The sequence below is a fragment of the Typopeltis vanoorti genome, chromosome 4 (genome assembly GCF_054136105.1).
Source record: "Typopeltis vanoorti isolate ZY-2024b chromosome 4, IOZ_Tvanoo_1.0, whole genome shotgun sequence".
In the NCBI taxonomy this organism is placed as follows: Eukaryota; Metazoa; Arthropoda; class Arachnida; order Uropygi; family Thelyphonidae; genus Typopeltis; species Typopeltis vanoorti.
Window position 1 is genome coordinate 106,125,411 of NC_143552.1, and position 21,340 is coordinate 106,146,750.

The window sequence follows — 21,340 nt, forward strand, 5'->3', positions numbered from 1 at the left end:
TCCATATTGTTGTTGTGAGGGGAGGATTGGAATTGTTGGTGAATGTATCTGCCTGTATGGGTGGGATTTCTATAAACTGAGAAAACCAAGGTTCCATCAGGTTGGCAGGTGACTAGTGTGTCTAGGAAGGGGAGGTTATTGTTTTTCTCTTTTTCCAGGGTGAACTTGATTCTAGGGTGTTGGTTGTTTAAGTGTGTTAGGAAGGAGAGGAGTGAATCCAGGCCATGTGGCCAAATAGCGAACACATCATCAACGTAGCAAAGCCATATGGTAGGTTTTTGTGGGGCTGAGTTTAAGGCTTTCTCTTCAAACGTCTCCATAAAGAAGTTGGCCAAGGGTGGGGAAAGTGGTGAACCCATGGCTTCCTCTTGTATATAAATAATCTGCTTTCACAGACTTCCAATCCTATCCATAGCTTTGATGATGACAAGACACTATTCCTCCTTTTTTTCCAACAAACCTTGCAGTGCTCAAGTATTAGAATTCTCAAGATCTACCACCACTAGTGACCTGAACTCAGATCTTCTAGATCAGTGTTTCTCAAACTTCAGATATCCACATACCCCTTCTTAAATTTTCATTATTACCAACTATCCCCCTTATCAAAATAATAATAAATAAATAAATAAAGTATATTTCATTGCAAATATCTATTTTATTTGAATTTATATGTTCATGTAAACAAAAAATGATTTATTTTTAATAGAAACAAAATTTGGAATAGGTTCCTCTTCATTTCCCGTCCATGAAAATCCATATTTCAAGTAATTCATATCATACTTACGAAGATTTTTCATCTTCTTCCTAGTTGGTTCTCTAGGGATGTCAGACGACACACCCTTATCAATATCATATGATCCAGCTACAATATCAACGTTTTCTTGTTGCTTACAGCCACTTGTATTTGCTATATTGCTCTCTTTTGTGCATTTTATAAATCCAGTCTTTAACCAATGATCCATACTTAAGAATTTGAAAGCTAAAAAAATTACCGTATTTACTTGAATATAACTTGCACTTTTTTCCCCAAATTAAAGCTAAAAAATCGTAGTGCGAGACACATGCAAGGATTTTTGGAAACTAAAGTTTTCACGTACACTGCTATATACATTTAAAATAATGCTTTTTTTTCTGAATAATGATTTCATGCATTAATGATGCATAGCTGAAAATTGCCACGTACCCCAGGGGTATGCGTACCACACTTTGAGAAACACTGTTCTAGATATATCTCAATGGGGCAAGGACAACCTTGTAAACTTCAATGCCACCAAAACTCAGTTCTGTCTGATCACTTGCAAGAAAGAACTCTCATCCCTTCTCCTTACCCTCAGTAATACTGAGATAGCAAACACAATCTGATTTCTCTTCTTGGACTGACCTGAACCTCCGATCTTTCCTGGCACAACCATATTTAAACTATAACTTCTGCAGTTGCCAAAATACTAGGTTTACTTTTTTTTACACAAGACACTACTTCATACCTGCTAACTGTATACAAATCCCAAATCCACCCAGACATGGAATACTGCTCCCATATTTGGGGTGGTAAACCAAAATCTTCTCTAAGATTGCATGATTCTATCCAGAAGATGACAATCCGGCTAATTAATGATTCCTCCTTTCTTTCATTTAGTTTAGTTTCTGCCTTGTGTCACTTCCACAGATACTTTCATGGCCGGTGCTCTGCTGAACTGACCCCTATTATTCCTCCACTCTCCTCCAAAATCATTAAAACAATAGCCCCTGTTAACACCCATTTCAGTCGATCTTGAAACTCACCAAACCAACTTTCTGCCTCCTCTTTCGTTCAATCTACTTATGTCCTTTGGTGGAACAGTCTTTCTGACTTTGCCCTCCCCAAATATTACAACCCTTATCTGTTCAAGTAAAATGTGAACAGATTCCTCCTTCCTTCTATTTCACACACACATCGCACTAATGTGCTAAAGGTCATGTGGCATTTGGTATGTGGATGAGATTATATATATATATATATATAAAATCCTGTGAGAATGCAGAAAGTGATCTCGCAAGAGATGAATGTTTCGTACATGTGACATCATTCACATGTACGAACTGTTAACCTGGGGATGAGTGCCTATTGTCATTCTACTGGACATTTCCTAACATCACAACTTATGTGGCAGAGGGTGATAAAAATCAAAAGCACTTCTCATGGTACGCAAACAACAGATACAGAGATATCCTCTTCACAGATGAAAAAAATTTTCATCATAGAAGACTTGTTTATCTGCCAAAAATATCAATAGGTGTCCCAGATGGTTAGACAGCATGTGCTATAGCACTCAGGATTCAGAGGTCATCATTCCGCATCAGTGATAGTTTGGTGGGGTTGATATGATATATCACAGGGTATCCAAGTTGCAATTCTACAAGAAAACAAAACCCTCTGCCAAACTGTATCAATACACAGTGCTGGAACCTGTTGTATGGCTCCTGAACAACATCTTGTTTCATGGTAGGCAGTGGACCTTCCAACAAGTCTCAGTCCATGCACACAAGGTGAGGACCACACAACAGTGTTTTGAAGCGAATGTGCCCAACCACACATATACCATCTGATTGGCCATCTGGAAGTTCTGATTTGAATAGAATACTCTCTCAAGTAGGAGCTTGAGAGAGAGAGTATCCTGCAAGAAATAACACCCCACCATTGTCTGCCTGAATGTGGATTTGGAGCGAGAAATAGGCAGTGTTTCCATTGGGTGTTGTGTGCCACCATCAATATGTGGCCTCACAGACTTTGGACATGTGTGCGTGAAGGCGAAAGGGAAGACATTTCGAACACCTAGTGCTGCTATACACACATTATACATATGGTCTATATACTGAAAGCTGTAAATGATTTACTGACAGATTAAAGGTTTATGTACTCTTCAATTTGAAGCAATCTTTATGGCTAGACAAGGTACACACACACACACATAATATATATTACGTAATATAATATATATTTTGGATATCAGTATATACACAGTGTGTCTGTTAAGCAATGAGACAATTATTATATCTAAACAAAGAACTATATTTGGAATTGTCAATTGAAGAGATTCAAAATAATCTCCCTCCAAATCTACACAATGTGTTTGAAGGCATGGTGAAAGTCCTGAACAGGAACCTCTAGTAGCGAGCTATGGAAATTTTAACAAAGGGCTCGCAAAAAAAAAAAAACTTATTTCACACAAAAATGTTTATTAATACAGCCTGTGTACAAATTCCAATCAAAAAGTATGAGAGGACAATCGACCTCTGACAGCTATCATTTTTAAACAAATATTTCATAATCTAAACATGAAATATTTGCACAATTAACTGTGTTAATTTATCTTACATAAGAAAAACATTTTTTAACTATCAAAATATAATATAATAAGAATGAAATCTTTTATAATCTTTTTACTACTGATTTTACCATACGACATTGGCTACCAGAAGGGACAAGGATGAAGATAGCGAATGCACTTATTTTATTTTCAAACTTGGGCGCATTCGTTATAGAGGAGTTGAAACAATAATTCCAAATAATCTATACACTGCTGAATAGACTAATTTTTGTTAGGTTACCGTATGAATTTGTTGCTTAATGTTTCAAAAAAAAAAAAATTTTTCTTTTGAAAAAATAAAAAAGTAAACAAGAACAAGGGGTTCGCAAATTTGAGAAAAATTTAACAAAGGGCTTGAGTGAGCCCCTTATAGCTCACCACTGGGAACTTTCTTCAGTCTCTGGATCATACCATCTGGGTTTTCTCAATGTCGCTGAAGTACTTCCCTTTCAAGGCACACTTCATCTTTGGGAAGAGAAAAGTCTGTGGGAACCAAATCTGTTGAATAACAGGAATGCTTGATCACACAGATCAACTTTGATCTATGCAATCAAACACACAGATTGACTTGCACTGCCTGTGAAGCCAGAAACTGCTTCACAGGGCAGTGCAAAATGTGTGGGCGAGGTGTCATGCAACAGAAACCAATTGTTGTTGTGGAACAGTTCTTTCCTGACACGATGCATTACTCCTACTATGGTGTCCTCAGGAACAAATTTGCAGTAGATAATTCTAGGAGCATCAGAAAAACAATGACCATTGTTTTGACGTGATTTTTGCAACCTGACTTTCTTCTGCCAGGGAGAAGACGGTTCATGCTCTGGAATTTCGTTTCCAGATCAAACCAAAAACCCTAACTTTCATCACTGATGACATTTCTTTACAACACATTACAATATTGATCAACTGCATAGATGAAATTTTCACAACATGCAACCCAATGCTCTCTCTGTTCCTGTGTCAATGTATGCAGCACAAACCTCAAACAAATCTTCCTCTTGTGCAAATCTCTTTCTAAGATTAATCTGGCCATTTCCTTACCGACAACAAGCTGCATAGCAAGTAGAATAGTGGTTATTAGCCTGTCATGGGCAACAATTTCCATAATTTTACATTTTCATTTGTCTGTGCAAAAACTGGCATCCACAGCATAGTTCATTCTTCAGGGACTGCCCTCTTTAAAAGCTGAAAACCAATGGAATACCTGTGCACATCTAAGACAGTCACCAGCATAAACTTTTTTTAGCTCATGGTACACTTCAATAGTAGTTTTTCCTAATTTACAGAAAATTTTATCACAGCGCTTTGCTCCATGATGCAACTTCTGACATGCTCCACTCTTACTTCAATGGCTGCACACAAAAACTGTTGCATCACCCGACTCAAAAGTTACACTTGCGATTACAAAGCTCTAGCAGTCAGAACTATAAGCACATTTTTTACTTTTATTCAAAGGGCTCTCCTGTAAAAAATCAATCTCATTATTTGACGGACACAGTGTATATACAGTGGTTTCCAAAAGTTAAGGGAACCACATTTTTACTTGTATATGAAAAATATTTTCATGACTACAGTCAAACATGGACATAAATTTATTGCCAGCATACTAATATATTATATTACACAAAAAACATGCTATAAATTTCATACAAATTAAACTGAAATACATTTTTGGCAAACGTTACATATATTCCTAAGGATGCAGTTAAGAAATTAACTGCATTAATTTCTTAAAACTATGCAGAGAGAGACATTTCAGTACGGAATATGTCCACCTTGAATTGCAATGCAGCGCTCACAATGTCGTACCATTTACAGTAAAATTTGAAGACTAAATTAAACTAAATTTTAATTTAGTTTAATTTAGTCACTTGGTGCTAAGGTCTACTTAGCACCAAGTGACTCAGGAATTCTTGAGACAAACTGGCCTTCTCCTCCTTCAGAGCAAGTATAAGGCTTTGTTTGTTTTCTGGCATGGAATTTCAAGTAGCAATGCATCTCCCTATTGCATTGCAAACATCTTCTATGGGGTTGAGATCTGGGAAGAGTGTCGGCCACTCAATTCAATACCCTCAGTCTCTAGAAGTATCTCCACTGCTCATATATGGTGTGATGGGGTGTGGCATTGTCATCCATAAAAGTACAATGGAACAATCAAACATGATGCTGATAAACTTAGTTGCAATGTTCACCAGTCACAATCCATTTTTCCAGCACTAGTAGGTTGGTGCATCCATTAAACATAATGCCTCTCCACACCATGATCCCAACGCCACCATATCTATCCCTTTCAAGAACATTCTCGCAATGGTAAGCAGTACCAATCTTACGCCAGATCAAGCATCATCTAGAATGGAGAACTGACTAAAATAACTCTAATCTGTAAAGAGTGCATTAGCCCATTAGTGTCTTGTCCAATTTTTATGGATATAACACTACTGAAAATGTGCTCTACGATGAGAGTGGATAAAGGGACATTGACTACAAGTCTTCAGACATATAGGCCTACTTGTCAGATGTCTTGCCACAGTTTGTCAAGATATCCACGTATGTGCTTGAATGGAGCAGGCTTGCGAGTTGACCTGCCACTGTGCATCAATTATATTTTGCTGTTATAATCAAAAATCTGTCTTCATACTCTGTGGTAGAGTGAGGATGACCTCTTAGCATATGTCTCGAACACATTCCATTGGTTTGAAACACTGCCCCAAGCCTGAATATGCCATGTGAGATTCCAAACTCTCTGACAATATCAGTAATTCTGCCTTCAAACTTTCCAATAATTCTTCCCTGCACGAAATCATCTAGATGTCTTCGAGACATTACAAGACATCCATGTTTGCAACTTTATTCTTTCACCAAAAGAGCTTGCTTCAAAAACAACTCGCTTACTGCAGACATTTTGCCTTTTATCCTGTTGAATGCTACCATGTGGCCCCTTTGTACATGATTCGAAAATATGAATGTGCACTCACTTTCTTCTCAAAACTGTCAGTTATACAAACTGACACAAGAAAGTGTTCATCCTTAAGTTTTGGACACTAGTGTATATACAAAAGTTGATTCCATGACCCTCTCATGAATTTTAAAAGTGTATTCTATGTTTCAAAACCAATGAATTGGCCTTAATAAACAGGTCTAGAAATTTCACATTCCCAAGATAAAACCCTTTATAGTAGGAGCACTAATGATAACAATCCATAATGCAGAGAGAAGGCAAAAAATGAAATAAGCATAAATAGGCAATCAAGAATTAAGTATAAATCCCTTAGAAAGAAGCAAAAATAAACAGTGTAAGATAAAGACACCTCGTAGGAAATATTCAAAATAGCTTCTGTTGCCAGCCATACATGGCGAGATGTTTCACCATTTACAGCTTTATAGGATCAAACGTTACGTGCTTGTGTTTGATAGCAATGCATGCATATTCACACTCCTGCAGTGTGTGCGCGCGCACACACACGTATGCATACAGAGTTTTGCATATATAATGCAGAAACTCATGAAGACATTGATGAAAATGAATGAAGATTCAAGAGTGCAGAATTTGACAACGAGGAAAGGCCTCTTGATAAAATCAATGTTCTTCATGGGAATTTCTATGGACATGACTATAAGAAAAGCATATATCAGTCAATTAAGTAATGTGAACCTGCCCTCCATTGCAAAACACCAACATATGACTTAGAAGCACTAAAACAAACTGCAACTGTCACTTGCTCAAGGCAAATCTATTAAAATGAATATACCTCCAACAATGTGATTCTGGTTGTTTATAATCATTTGATTCACTGAGTTGAATCTGTCTGCTTTGCACATTGTCAGCATTTGTACTAATTATAAAACTATAAAAGCTGTATCTCAAAAATGCGAGTTTTCGGACTGATGTTTTGGAATCTTTTCATTAGCTTTTAGGTGGTGAAGAATATGCTGTACTTTATGACAATGATGTGGAATTAACTTGTATAAACATACAATCACATTTTAAAGAAAAATTTTAATTTCAAAAGAAAATAAGTACAAAAATTAAACTCCAACTTAGTTAATAATTTATGTGCTACTATGTTCCTAATAAATCCATTATTCACATAGGCATGGACTCTACCGACGTAGAAGACATTTTTCTTATTTCTGTATCTCGAAACCATACTTTTATAATGGATTGTATTAAGTTCTCCTACGTATTACAATTTACTTTTCCAAGTCTCTTTTCTTCACTATGATATACAAATTTTCTATTAGGTTAATGTTAGCAGAGTTAACTGGCCACTGAAGCAAGTGAATGTTATGATTATTGAGGAACTTTTTCACTTTTTTTTTTTAAGTGTGGCATGAAGGGAGATCCTGTTGGAAGATTAGTTCTTTGTCTTTCTGAATCTGTGGGACCACTCTTTTCTCCAATATTTCTATGTATTGGTCACTTTTCATCATACCATCAGCAGGTACAAGTGATCCTGGACCATCATGTGTTCAACTCCAAACATCTTTTTAGCTAGGTGTTTAGGAGCTTGTTGAAGGTGGACCAGAGAAGTCTTCTCAGCCACTGATTTTTGAACATAGGGTACTAGCTCTCTATGAACAAAGAAATGGCTCTCGTTTGAGAATATGACCTTCTTCCACTTCACAACAGTCCAATCTTTTGTACACTTTTGCTCACTAAAGCCTAATTTTCTTCATAGCCTTCATGCTCCCTGCTACTAACAATCTTCGACAGTCTGTCATGTCAGAAACTTTAATCCCACTAGCTGCCAAGTCTCTATTTAAGTCTAGAGCAAACAATCTTGAATTCATTTTGCTTTTCCTAACTAGTAAACAACCTACCCCTTCTTAAATTTTCATTATTACCAAGTACCCTCTTATCAAATAATAAATAAATAAATAAAGTATATTTCATTGTAAATGTCTATTTTATTTGAATTTATATGTTCATGTAAACAAAAAATATGATTTATTTTTAATAGAACAAAATTTGGAATAGGTTCCTCTTCATTTCCCGTCCATGAAAATCCACATTTCAAGTAATTCATATCATACTTACAAAGATTTTTCATCTTCTTCCTAGTTGGTTCTCTAGTGATGTCAGACGACACACCCTTATCAATTTCGTTTGATCCAGATTCAATATCAACGGTTTTTTTTGTTTTGTTTTTTTTTGTTGCTTACAGCTACCTGTATTTGCTATATTGCTCTCTTTTGTGGGTTTTATAAATCTAATCTAACCAATAATTAGCTTTTAAGAATTTGAAAGCTAAAAAAATTACCGTATTTATTCAAATATAACTAGTACTTTTTCCCAAAATTAAAGCTAAAAAATCGTGGTACGAGATATATGTGGGGATTTTCGGAAACTAAAGTTTTCAGAAAAAAAAAAAAAAGAAAATGTTGCGACTTACCAAGAAGCTCCTACTCGCTATCGCTACTTTTGGCATCGAGAACAGTTTCCTTGTGTACATTGTCAAAGTCATCTACCCAAATTCAAGCAAACATTACCAGTAATTTACAAGACTTGAGATACGTAAAGCAGCTATGAAGAAGTGCATATGATTGGTGCAGTATTAACAAAAGATCGTGCAAACCAAAGACAAATCTTCATTTCAACAGTTGAGTCGAAATGCTAATTCTCTTCAACCAAATTCCATAATATCTGAAACACATTCACTTTATATTTCTTAGTTTTAAGAAAAACAGCTGGATATACCAAGTGGGACCACAAAACAAATGAAGAAATCTTACAATCCCTGAAAATAAAACCAATTAATTACTACATAAGACAGTATAAACAAAAATGGCTAGAACATTTAAATCGAATGGACAACAGCAGACTACCAAAAATATTATACAGATACAAAATAAGTGGAAAAAGAAGAATCGGAAGACCAAGAAAGAGATGGCATGAGACCGGAACAGGCCACATGGCCTAAATTCCATGTTAGGAAGAAGAAATTTTAAGATGTTCACAACGTGGTGGTGTCAAGCAAAACCATATGTTGCACCAGCAACATAATGGTTTTTCTTGAGTCTATACAGCAGCTTCTGTTGAAGGGAAGATGTGATTCATTAGTTAGTCCCATATTTATCCCAGTTGTCTCTAATTGTGCTATTTGTCGAGAAATATAATGATTCCATGCGTTAATGATGCATAGTCGAAAATTGCCACTTACCCCCCCCCCGTGGATATGTGTACCACACTTTGAGAAACACTGCTCTATAAAATCACATTAACAATACCCAAACCAACACCACACTCATTGACAATTTGTCTTTGAGTCATAGGTGTGTGCTAAGAGTACATATTTTTTACATATATATATATATAGAAGAAATGGAGAATCTGTTAACATTTTGCTTGAACAGCTGAGGGTTGTAATCTTTGGAGAAGGCAGAGTGTTGGAGGTTGGGAAACTGTTCCAAAGGATAGAAGTAGATGGGATGAAACAAAATACAGTAAAATTGGTTTAGTGAGTTTCAAGATGGACTGTAAAAGGGTGTTGATTAGCAGTGGCTCTTGTTTAAATGATTTTAAAGGAGAGTGGAGGAATAAAAGTGGCCAATTCAGCAAAGCACTGTCCATAAAAGTATCTGAAATGTAGAAGAGGCACATTTTCTTGTATAGTGAAACCTAAGGAGTATTCATAACTATAAAATAACATACATGCAACAGACAGCAGGAACTAAATGCCTGTGAGGGAGGGATTGAAGTGAGTATGTGACACAGAGAGAGAGAGGGGGGGAATCATTAATTAGCCGGATTGCCCTCTTCTGGATAGAATCGAAGAGTGCTGCAATCTTAGAGAGAATTTTGGTGCTCCACCGAATATGGGGAGCAATATTCCATGGGTGGGCAGATTTGAGCTTTGTACAGAGTTAGCAGCTGTGAAGTAGTGTCTTGTGGGAAAAAATTTTTTGGCAGCTGAAGAAGCAGCTATAGTTGAAATGTGGTTATGCCAGGAAAAATCAGAAGTGCAGGTCAGCCCAAGAAGATTATATAGCCCAACAGCAAATGGAATGGGCAATGGATTATTATTATTATTATTATTCAGGCCTCCAAGGAGTCAAAAGACTCATCGAGGAAGGTCCTTCCTAAGACAAAGTCTGTTAAGACTCATCGAGGGGAGGTCTCCCCCTGAGAAACACAAAGTCTATCATACCACTCTTTAAACTCACTGACCGTTCTCGCTTCCACCACTCCATCAGGCAATGCATTCCACGGCTCAACCACCCTCCACACAAAGAAACCACTCCTTACCCTCTTGCTCACAGTTTCCTTTCGTAACTTCCAGGGATGGCCACTTGTCATCACTCCTTCCCGCTGTTCAACCAAGCGAAAGAACTCCCTAGTGTCAACCCTGTAACCACCTCTCAACAGTTTAAAAGTCTCAATCATATCACCTCTCCTTCTTCTATCCACCAAACTCTGCAGTCCACATTCTCTCAGCCGATCCTCATAACTATCCTTGTACAGTCCTGAAACCATCTTTGTCATCCATCTTTGTATCCTTTCCACAGTTAATTTATCCCCTTCAAATCCTGGGGACCAAATCTGAGAACAATAGTCCAAGTGTGGTCTGATCAGAGACTTATACAACGGAATGATAACCCTCTTATCTCTGCAGGTCAGTGTCCTTCTCATAATAGCAGCAATCCTCTGTGTTACCTTCACCACCTTTGCAATATGTCCCCTAAACTTCAGGTTTCTATCAATCATCAACCCCAGATCTCTTGTCTCCCCTACTTCCTCCAGTATAACTCCTCCCACAGAGTATGCAGCATCCCATCGATGTTTCCCAAACCTCAAGACCTTACATTTTGCTGCATTAAACTGACACCCCCATTCAATTGCCCATCTATCTAGCTTATTTAAATCCTCTTGCAGGGCTACCACATCTGCACTATTACTAATGATCCTTCCCAGCTTCGCATCATCTGCAAACAACTGAATATCCCCCTGCACTCCACTGGCTATGTCATTGATATAAAGGTTAAACAATATAGGTCCTAGTACTGAGCCCTGTGGGACCCCACTTGTAACCCTCTGCTTCCTGGAAACTGCTCCACCATACACAACTCTCTGATACCTATCAGACAGCCAATCCTGAATCCAGTTGACCAATCTGACATCCAGACCCATGTGCTGCAACTTAAATATCAGCTTATCATGTGGCACCCTGTCAAATGCCTTCGCCAAGTCTAAGAAAATTGCAGTATATGCCTTTCCCTCATCTAATGTTCTTGTAACTTTATTATAAAAGGCTAGCATATTGCTAAAACAAGAGCGTCCTTTCACAAATCCATGTTGATTCTCACAGATAACATTACCCTCATCTGCCCAATGCTGTATACGGTCCCTCACTACTTTCTCCAGGATCTTAACAACTACTGATGACACACAGACTGGCCTATAATTAGACACTTCCAGTCTGTTACCACCCTTATGTAATGGCACTATCTTACCTTCCTTCCATTCCCTGGGCACCTTCGCCAAAGCCAGACTTTCATTGAAAAGCCACGTTAAAGGCACTGTCAATTCCCTAGCACATTCTCTTAAAACTCGTGGTGAAATACCATCCAGTCCCACAGCTTTACTGACATCCAGAGTACTCAGTATCTGAAACACACTCTCCTCCTGTACCTCCAGACCTCGAACCAGTCCTATCCCTCTAGCATTAAAACTGACTCCTCCAGGATGAAATACTCCAATAAAGTGTTCATTGAACAATTCCACTATGTCCTCTGCATCAGTCACTCTATTCCAATTTTTATCCCACAATATCATTTTTCCACAGTCATTTCTCCTCCTATTGGCCACATAGCTAAAAAATTCCCTAGGATTTTCTTTGGATCTTAGGGCCAATCTCCTCTCATATTCCAGTTTCGCTTTCCTTACCACACTAGTCACTCTTCTGGCCTGTGTCTTATATTCTTCATGGATCTTCTCTTCACCTGTCTCCTTATATCTCTTCCATAGCCTCTTTTTCGCATGCAATTCCTGTTTAATATTGTTTGTCATCCACTTTACTCCAAATTGCGTCCTCTTCTTCACTCGTGGTATACAACTTACCATTGCTGATAACAAATATTCTTTCACAATTTCCCACACACTAGTGACATCCCAGCCTTCCAATTCCTCCCTCCATGAAACTTCCTGAAGTTGACGTCTAAGACTATTATAATCACCTGCCTTATAATTCCACATAAGTTCCCGTCTCTTTAATACGCCTGCATGTCTATTCATTTTCCAAGTCAACACCATATGGTCACTCTCTCCAACTGGTGGGAGAGACATCAATTCAGTTATTATCAACTCTTCTGATGCTATAACCAAATCCAAAACTTTTGAACCTCTTGTTCCCTCTGTTACATGTTGCCTAAGACATTTGTCCCTCAAGAATTCTAGAAATTCCATTCCCCTATTGCTACATGCATCTTCCTCTCTCCAATTTATACTACTGAAGTTAAAATCTCCCATAACAATCATTCTTCTTACATTTGCCAAACTTAGCTGTCTAAACATCTCCTGGTTCCCATCCTCTGTGCTCCTGGGTCTGTAGCAACACCCCACTAAATATCCTGTCTTGCCTACCTCTACCTCACACCATATCTCTCAAAATCATTTGTCTCACTTCCTTTCAAATTCTCCACTCTTAGAGGACATAGGTCATCACTTATCATAAGCAATACCCCACCACTACGCTTTCCCCTCCTATCCTGACGAAATGCTATACCCAGCAACTTCTATTCCTGTTGTTATATCCCCTTCTGTCAACCACTTCTCAGTGATTGCAATAATTTTTGGCCAGGCTGATGCTATCTGTGCCACCAATTCCTCTCCCTTATTCCGGATACTCCTGGCATTAGTATAAAGCATATAAATGCCATTGTTTCTATACCCAGCATTATCCCTTCTAGACTCCACTTGACATTGTCTCCCTTCTCCCAAGTATCCATTCCCACAAGAGGCCACCCGTGCTATCATCCTCCCTGGGACACACTGACTCGTTCAGAACAGCAATCTCTCCAGATGCCTACGTCCTTCCTCATTCAAATGTAAATGGTCTCTCGCATACAATTCCTCTCTTTCCTCAAACGCACTCCAAGCATCCACATATACCAGTCCTCTCTTGTCACACATTCTCGCTATTATGCCATTCAATATCACCGCTCTTCTGCTCAACTCATCATTATCATACCTAGGCAACACGCACACTATTTTTCCTCTCTCTGTCTTCTTCCGTACAGTCTCAAGCAAAAATCTCATATCTCTCACTGCCCGACTTACATTACCACTCAAGTCATTCGTTCCTACCATCACAATCATCTCATCCACCCTTTCACCTCTCTTAATTGCCATAGCCACCCTTTCTATTGTTCCTGCTGGCAAACACGCCTCACGCATCCTATCTTGAACACCTCGGATCATTGAGTCGCCATACATTATACCTCTTACCATTCCCTCACTCCTATTGTTTCCATTCTCTCCTCTTCTTTCATTCCCATACCTCTCTTTTCTACTGTTTCCATTCTCTCCTCTTCTAGCACTCCAATACATCTCTCTCATTCCCTCTCTCCTACTGTTTCCATTTTCTCCACTTCTAGCACTTCCATATCCCTCTCTCATTCTGTCTCTCTTACTACTGTTTCCATCCTCTCGTCTTCTAGCATTCCCATACCTCTCTCTCATTCCATCTCTCCTACCGTTTCCATTCTCTCCTCTTCTAGCACTTCCATATCTCTCTCTCATTCCGTCTCTCCTACTGTTTCCATCCTCTCGTCTGCTAGCATTCCCATACCTCTCTCTCATTCCCTCTCTTCTACTGTTTCCATTCTCTCCACTTCTAGCACCCCCATATCTCTCACTCATACTCCCTAAATTCTCTCTCTCTCTCCTACTCTGATTCGCCTTGCATTTATCTCTTCCATTCTCCTAATCTTATCTTTCATACTTCTGCTCTCATTCACAAGACATTCCACCTCCTCTTTCAACTCATCTATCTCCCTCTGCAGGTCAGTCACTCTTAATCTAAATTCACTCTCCCAAATAAAACCATCTCCTAAACTTTCACAGTCATTCACACCTTCCACACTATCAACTATTATTTTCTCATTCTCTCCTATCACACTGCTTGTCTTCCTACATTCATTCCCCGTTCCTGGAGCAACAAAGTCGGATATCGATATATCTAATGTACTTATTTCCTCCAACTGCCTGCATTTTGCGCACATACGCTCTCCACTCTCTTTAACAAGCCACATATGTAATTCCCGAGACGCATACATGCCGCAAGTACTGCATGCCACAAAGTCCCTTATGATATTGCGACTGCTGCTGAATCCATCATCATTCGTTTCTGCCGAGTAGCGTAATCTTTAATAATTATTCAATTAATAAATATTGGCTTATTTTATTAGCTAAGATTATTAGCTAGTTACATCTGACTGCTGATTCTCAGTAATTACTAAGTATAGCTCACTATAAGTGGGAAAGCACTTCTGCTTCCATAGTTCCTCAAAGTTCTTGAAGATTGGCTTTCTGAAAGATACCTGCAGTTGTGTATGATCTCATAAAAGGAAGGTGACCAGTGGCATAAGTCAGGATTCTGTTCTTGGACACTTAGTGTTTAACTGATTTGCTAATAATATTTCATGTGGACTGACAAAGGATGTTCAAATGTTTGCTGATGATGATGATGATGCAAAGTCAGATAGAACTATTGGGAGTATTACTGATATTAATTCTCTACAGGAAGATTTAGATACTTTTAGCTTGGACAGATGAGTGGAGTTGCATTTTAATATCAATATTACTAAATGCAAGGTGTTTCACTTTGGGTACAGAGATATAAGACTACATAACTGTATTGGTGCAGCTATACTTCAGCAATTGGATGAGATTCAGGATCTTGAAGTGATAGAAGACAGTGGACTATAGTTCTAAGGGTATATTGCAAGTTTGCAAATACTGCACATCATATTGTTGCTATGATAAAAAGTACCTTGACATATAGGGATAAGGAGGTAGTGGTGCTTCTATATAAGGCATTAGCCTGACCACATATGAACTATTGTGCTCAGATTTCGTTTCCTGGTTTTCATTGTGATGTGGAAACACTAGTGAGGGTCCAAAGACAAATGACCACAGTGATATAGGGACTCTAGAGTGTTGGTTATGAAGAGCGTTTGAGGGATTATGGATTACAGAGATTGGTAAATAGGAGGGAGAAAATAAGATTTGACAGAGACCTTCATAATAGTTAAGGATTTCTACCAGATTAATACAGAAGGAATTATAAAAAGAGTGGATGTTAAGATGGCAAGAATGAGAGACCATTCCTAGAAGTTGTATAAAGATGTAGTGAAGGGTGTGAGGAGCAGATTTTATATGTGGAGAGTTGTTAGAGAGTGGAATGCATTGCCGGTGAATGCAGGCATATGTTGCTGGTTGAGTGGGACTCCCACAATGAACCTGTTGACTCTATGGAGGTTACCAAAATAATAATAATTAATAGAATATATTGTGTTTAATGCACTGTATGCCTATAACTGTAGGTATGGGAAAGATAGAATTTGGAGTCGGTGGCGTACTTTTATTAAAATTACCAAAATCTATGAATCATGGAGATTACTGTTAATAACGTTTTGTTGACTCCAATAATTGTTGTTTAAATATACACTTCAAAATAGATACATTTAAACAAGTCTATTCATTTTTATTTTCTGATAAATGTCGACACATTAACTTCATATCTGAATAAAATTAATAATGGTGCAAGAATAAACAGTTTCAGAATTTCAAAATTAACAGCCAGACTAACCAGTATGGTTAAATTCGCAAACTTGTTGCGAATATTTGCCTCTATTATTTGTTTACAACTGATAACAAAAAAAAAAAAAAAAAAATAGTTCTAATTAATTTTTATCTTTTCGCCCTTCCTTTAATTAAAGATAAAACACATACCGTTCATTACTAAAAACTGTTAGTTTTTAGTAATGAACGGTATGCAAAACAAATGCTCACCAAAATGTTAACTGCATGCATTCTTTTTAGGAATATATGTATACTTACAATATGAACAGTAGGTCAAAATCACGTTCACCAATAACAAAACCTTCAAAACAATGATACAAGTGGTATCCTTAAGCAGAAATTTCTTGCAGTGTTTTAAAATTATCAGAAGTTTATTTGCAAGCACCCATTCATTAAAAACAGTTTCGCTAAAATCTGGACAGCAATAAACAATCACACACCACGTACACTTAGAATAGGAAGACAACTTAATAATCTGAACACCGAAATAAAATGATAAAGCTGACAAGTCGACTACGTTTACGGTGCCCTCTATTGGTATTAATTTAATAAACATTTTATTATTATTATTATTAATTTTGATATGAAAAGCTGGGTGCACATTTTTTTCATTAGACACGTATTTATTATTATTATTATTATTACGTGACACCTCCAAGGAGTCCAAGACTCACCGAGGGAGGGCACCTACTCTACAACTCTCTATCTCCAACACTTAATCCACCAACTACAGCAAACCGCCACTCTTCTATTGCTCTTTCATTCAGCATAGGGCAAGAGGCAATCCTTCCCCCTCTAACTTACTGTAAATAAAAGCAAAGAATCCCCGCCTTTTTCCATAACCAAAATTTACTGCATTCCCTTGGTATGCTAGATAAGCGGGGATTGTTACTAACACAAACTATTATTCATCTGTATGTAATTCTGTATGTTCTACAATTGAATATGTTAAGGTGTAGGATTAAAAATCTCCTTTCTCCTGAGAGAAGAAATAGAAAAGGTCCCTATAACAAACGAACTGAATGAAACTTCAAAGTGCAATTCCTTTGGCATCATAGAAACTGTTAGGAGGTTATTATTATTATTATTATTATTATTATTATTATTATTATTATTATTATTATTATTATTATTATTATTATTATTACACACCTACAGGGAGTCCAAAGACTCATCGAGGGAGAGTGAGCCAACAGCATCGAACGATTAGTCCCCTTCCAACTACGAACCGCGCTCAAACTTATTTAACTGAGCCATTAGTAGCAGAGGCTCTACTAAATGACCGATATTTATTAATGTTTATTATCCTTCTCATTCCAATGTTTATTGCAAAGTATATCTTTATCTGGACGATTTCATTCGAAGGTGAGTTAGCCGATTTCATACGGAGATAGGAGGGTTTTTTCTCCCGGAAACGCGGGTTTTTCATCCCGCATACAGACAAATCGCCCTTCAGAACACACGCAATTTATAGACAAAACTACTAGTTGTAGTGGTGGTGGAGGTGGGCGGTAGATGGCGTTGATGGAGATTATTCGTAGTAGAGGTTCGATGTAGTGGTTGAGACAGTTGTAGGTGTCCTCCCGCGATGAGTCTTCAGACTCCTTGGAGGTATCAGGAATAATAATAATAAAAAAAAAAAAAAAATCAGCTAACGCCTTTTTTTAATAATAATAATAATAATAATAATAATAATAATAACTTTTAAACTCTTAAATCGAGTATTTATTATTTTCACGCTTATCGAGAATTCGTTACATAAATTTTTCAAGTGATACTTCGTGATGCATGATACTTTAAAGTATCAAGAGATACTTTAAAACATTTCAAAGTTAAATATCTTCTGAGGTTTTTAAGGAATCATGAGAACTTTTGCAGGTCAGCAGAAGTGACGTTTGCACTCTACGATGCTTGACCGCACGAAGAAAGGGCTTGGTGTTTTAAATCTAGTCGCCAACGAGATGAAATTTTCTAAGCCTTTTTTCGATCGGTTTCCGTGATAGTCGATCTCTGGCACGACAAGCGGGTTTTTTCTCCCGGAAACTCGGGTTTTTTCATCCCGTAAACTCAAGAAAATCGACCGTCGAACCCACACTGCTTTCAGAGATTAGCAATAATTGTGTTAGGGTTAGTGACTACGAGATAGCAGAACCTGCTATCCCCCCCACTAGTAAATGCCTTAATTTGGGCCAGCTATCTCTGATTGGCTACCAGTGGAGATTTAGCTGCCTACTCAGTCTCCAAAAGTTAGATAAGTCTAAAAGCCTCGCCTACTCCCTATACGGTAACAAAAAAGGCGTTAGATGATTTTTTTTATGGGGAAATATTGTTCCTATAATTTGAAGGTCGATAGATGGCGATGATGGTAGTAGTGACGTAGTTAGAGAATTGAGTAGTATCAAGTAAGGCTCTAAATAGAAGGTACGCCAACTGGCCGCCATATTCTCCACAGAGTTGCATGCGTTTGAGCTCTTGATTCTTTATTTTTTTCTTTAAAAGTTTATTTCTTAGTGTAGAGGTAGTTTTATAGCATACGTTATAAAATACCGGTTTGAAAAGCGTGGAATGAATGCTTATGAGCGTTATAGAATTAACTTTTAAAGAAAAAAGAAAGAATCAAGGGCTCAAACACATGCGACTCTGGGGACAATATGGCGGCCAGTTGGTGTTAGGGTCACCACTCACCAAAAATATTTCGTACCAACTTATGCAAGAAAAAGGTACCAAATCTAAAAAAAAAAAAAAAAGTAGTAGATTTTTATTTGCTTTCGTTTCACTCTGTTTTGGGCATTTTACGATATCACTACCTTATTATCGTAGATGAACTCAATGTAAAACTTCTAAATTAACACATGTACGACAAAAATGAAAAGAAAAAAATATCAAAACTCATCTCACTGTAGTCATCTATGAGTCCAAGAGCTGCAGTTGTCATTCATCATAACAGAAGTCCCAGTTGTAACTCTAGCACTTAATATGTGTATTAATTTAATATATAATTTTTAGTGTTTAAAATAATGTAACATTAAATTTTTCAGTTATTTAATATGCTCTTTACATATATACAGGGTGCCCATTCACAAGAAAAACACTGGAAGTATTTATTCGTTATTTTTAACAGATTTTGCTAAATAGTAAAATAGTAAAATCTGTAGCTGATGACAGTTTCAATTTTTCTTTTGTCAAAAGGAGTCCATTCATCAAGGGAGTTTGTAGTTGAATCCTTATTTTATTCTTATTTATTGTCGCTGCTGAAAATATTCTTGCAGTTGCTGCTGATGAATGAGGGCGGCACAATACAGATTTAACTAATGTTGTTAAATTAGGAAACATTTGTTCTTCTACAGCATTTTTCATTTCAAGAATTTTATTCCAAAAAAAACTTTTTTCAAATGCTTCTATAGTCTTCAATAGTAACCATTCGCTATCAAGCTCTTCGTAACGCCTCACGATTCGTAACGCCGCCTCCAAAAACTGACCATTGTCGGCTGGATTTATCTTTTCAATGGGGTCCAATTTACGCTGTACATAAATAAAAGGTGATTATTCATATTAAAATATTTAATTTTTCCACTTGTTTTCATTGCTGTAGTGATCTTATTACGCTCGAGAGGTGTTTGAATAGCAAATAATATATTTCCATTAACTAATACCAGTCGGATTACGTGAGTATGGGTTCGGGGAGGAGGGGGAAGAGAAGGTTAGTAAACAGTGAGAAGGGGAAAGAAAAAAAAAGAGAGAAATCATGCTTGAGTTACCGAATGTGACATATGGGGAGGTGGGAGAAGATAAAAATATTAAAACTCATATGTCTAACTCTCATGTTATTATTATTATTCAGAAGGAAGAAAGTACTAGATCTGTTGGTCAACGCACAAGAACACTAAAAATTAAAAAAAACTACTAGATCTAGTACGAAAGTACTAGATGTGGTCACCCTGGTTGGCGTACCTTCTATTTAGAGCCTTGAGTAGTAGTCGAGAAGATGAGATGTATTTAGGGAAGTAGAGTGGTGTGCCCTCCCACGATAATTCATTGGACTTCCAGGAAATGTCACGTATTCATAATAATAATAATAGGTATATATTAATGAGGAGAATATATTAACCTTTATTATAATAATTAAGAGCTAAACATACACACGTAACCACAGTAATAAGATTTTTTAATAAGTAAATATTTCATGCGTAGGTTTCTGTGGTTAACAAGTTCAATAGAAATAAAAACATTTTTTAATAAGTAAATATTTCATGCGTAGGTTACGGTAGTTAAGAAGTTCAATAGAAATATTCCGGTTTTGTGATCACATTTTTATTAAAGAACTGTTTTTAAAAAAACTAAACAAGTACTAAAAATAACCCGACGAGTTTCGTTAGTCGTAAGACTAACATATTGAGGGGTAAAGAGAACTAACAGTTTAAAGCACAAACTATAAGAAATTACGAAAAACAAGTTCATTTGTTGGTATTATGAACATCAAAAAAGTTCGTTAGAAAACCGAATAATAGATCTATATGCGTGTTAGTTGGAGCGAATGCTACTTGTTGTCGCGTTCTGTGGTTCATGCTCACTCTGTTCGAGGTCTGAAATGGGTAAATTTTTAATAAACGATGACCAAACTTGATTTAAAATCAAACCTTGGTTTTTGTTGCATTGAACAGGAATTTTAATCATATTTGCTGCCTCTTTGAATTTTCTTGTGAAGCAATTCTAATCAATATAGGACATGTTTGTTCTATCCCAGAGTACAAGCTGTGTAATATGCTAAGCGAGATTTATGTTCTCTCTTCTGTTGTACGTCCTTTTGATGTTCTCTCATGCGAATTTTTCCCTGTCTGGCCTACACAGCAGATGCTACAGGGACAATGAATATTATAAACCCCAGGTTTTTGCATTGGGTGATGTGGAGGTTTTGGAGGATGAAGAGATCTTGATATTTTCTCAAGTAGAAGGAAAGTAACTTTTATGTTGTACTTGTAGAGTAATTTGACTAATTTATCTGTTACATTCTTGATAAAAGGAAGGGTGGCTGCATTCTTGAAGTTTGGTTTATTTAAGTTTTTTGTAGTTGCTGTATTGAGAATTTTCTTAGTTATCTTAGTTGTGTAACCATTCAGTTTTAAGATCTGTGTTAAATATTGTATTTCTTCTTTCTGCTATTCTTCTGGGGATGTTGTATGCTTTATCCCTA

At 37.1% G+C, this 21,340-nt stretch overlaps 1 protein-coding gene across 2 annotated transcripts in view; it reads right to left on the minus strand.

Annotated features, from left to right (window-relative positions):
• Prp39 (pre-mRNA processing factor 39) overlaps positions 1-16,652 on the minus strand; it is a 203,643-nt gene extending 186,991 nt beyond the window's left edge. For both annotated transcript variants that reach the window (XM_090391395.1, XM_090391396.1), the window contains exon 1: positions 16,408-16,652. The gene's annotated coding sequence lies outside the window, so the exon portion shown is untranslated. The remainder of the gene's footprint in view (positions 1-16,407) is intronic.
• Between the last annotated feature and the right edge of the window lie 4,688 nt (positions 16,653-21,340).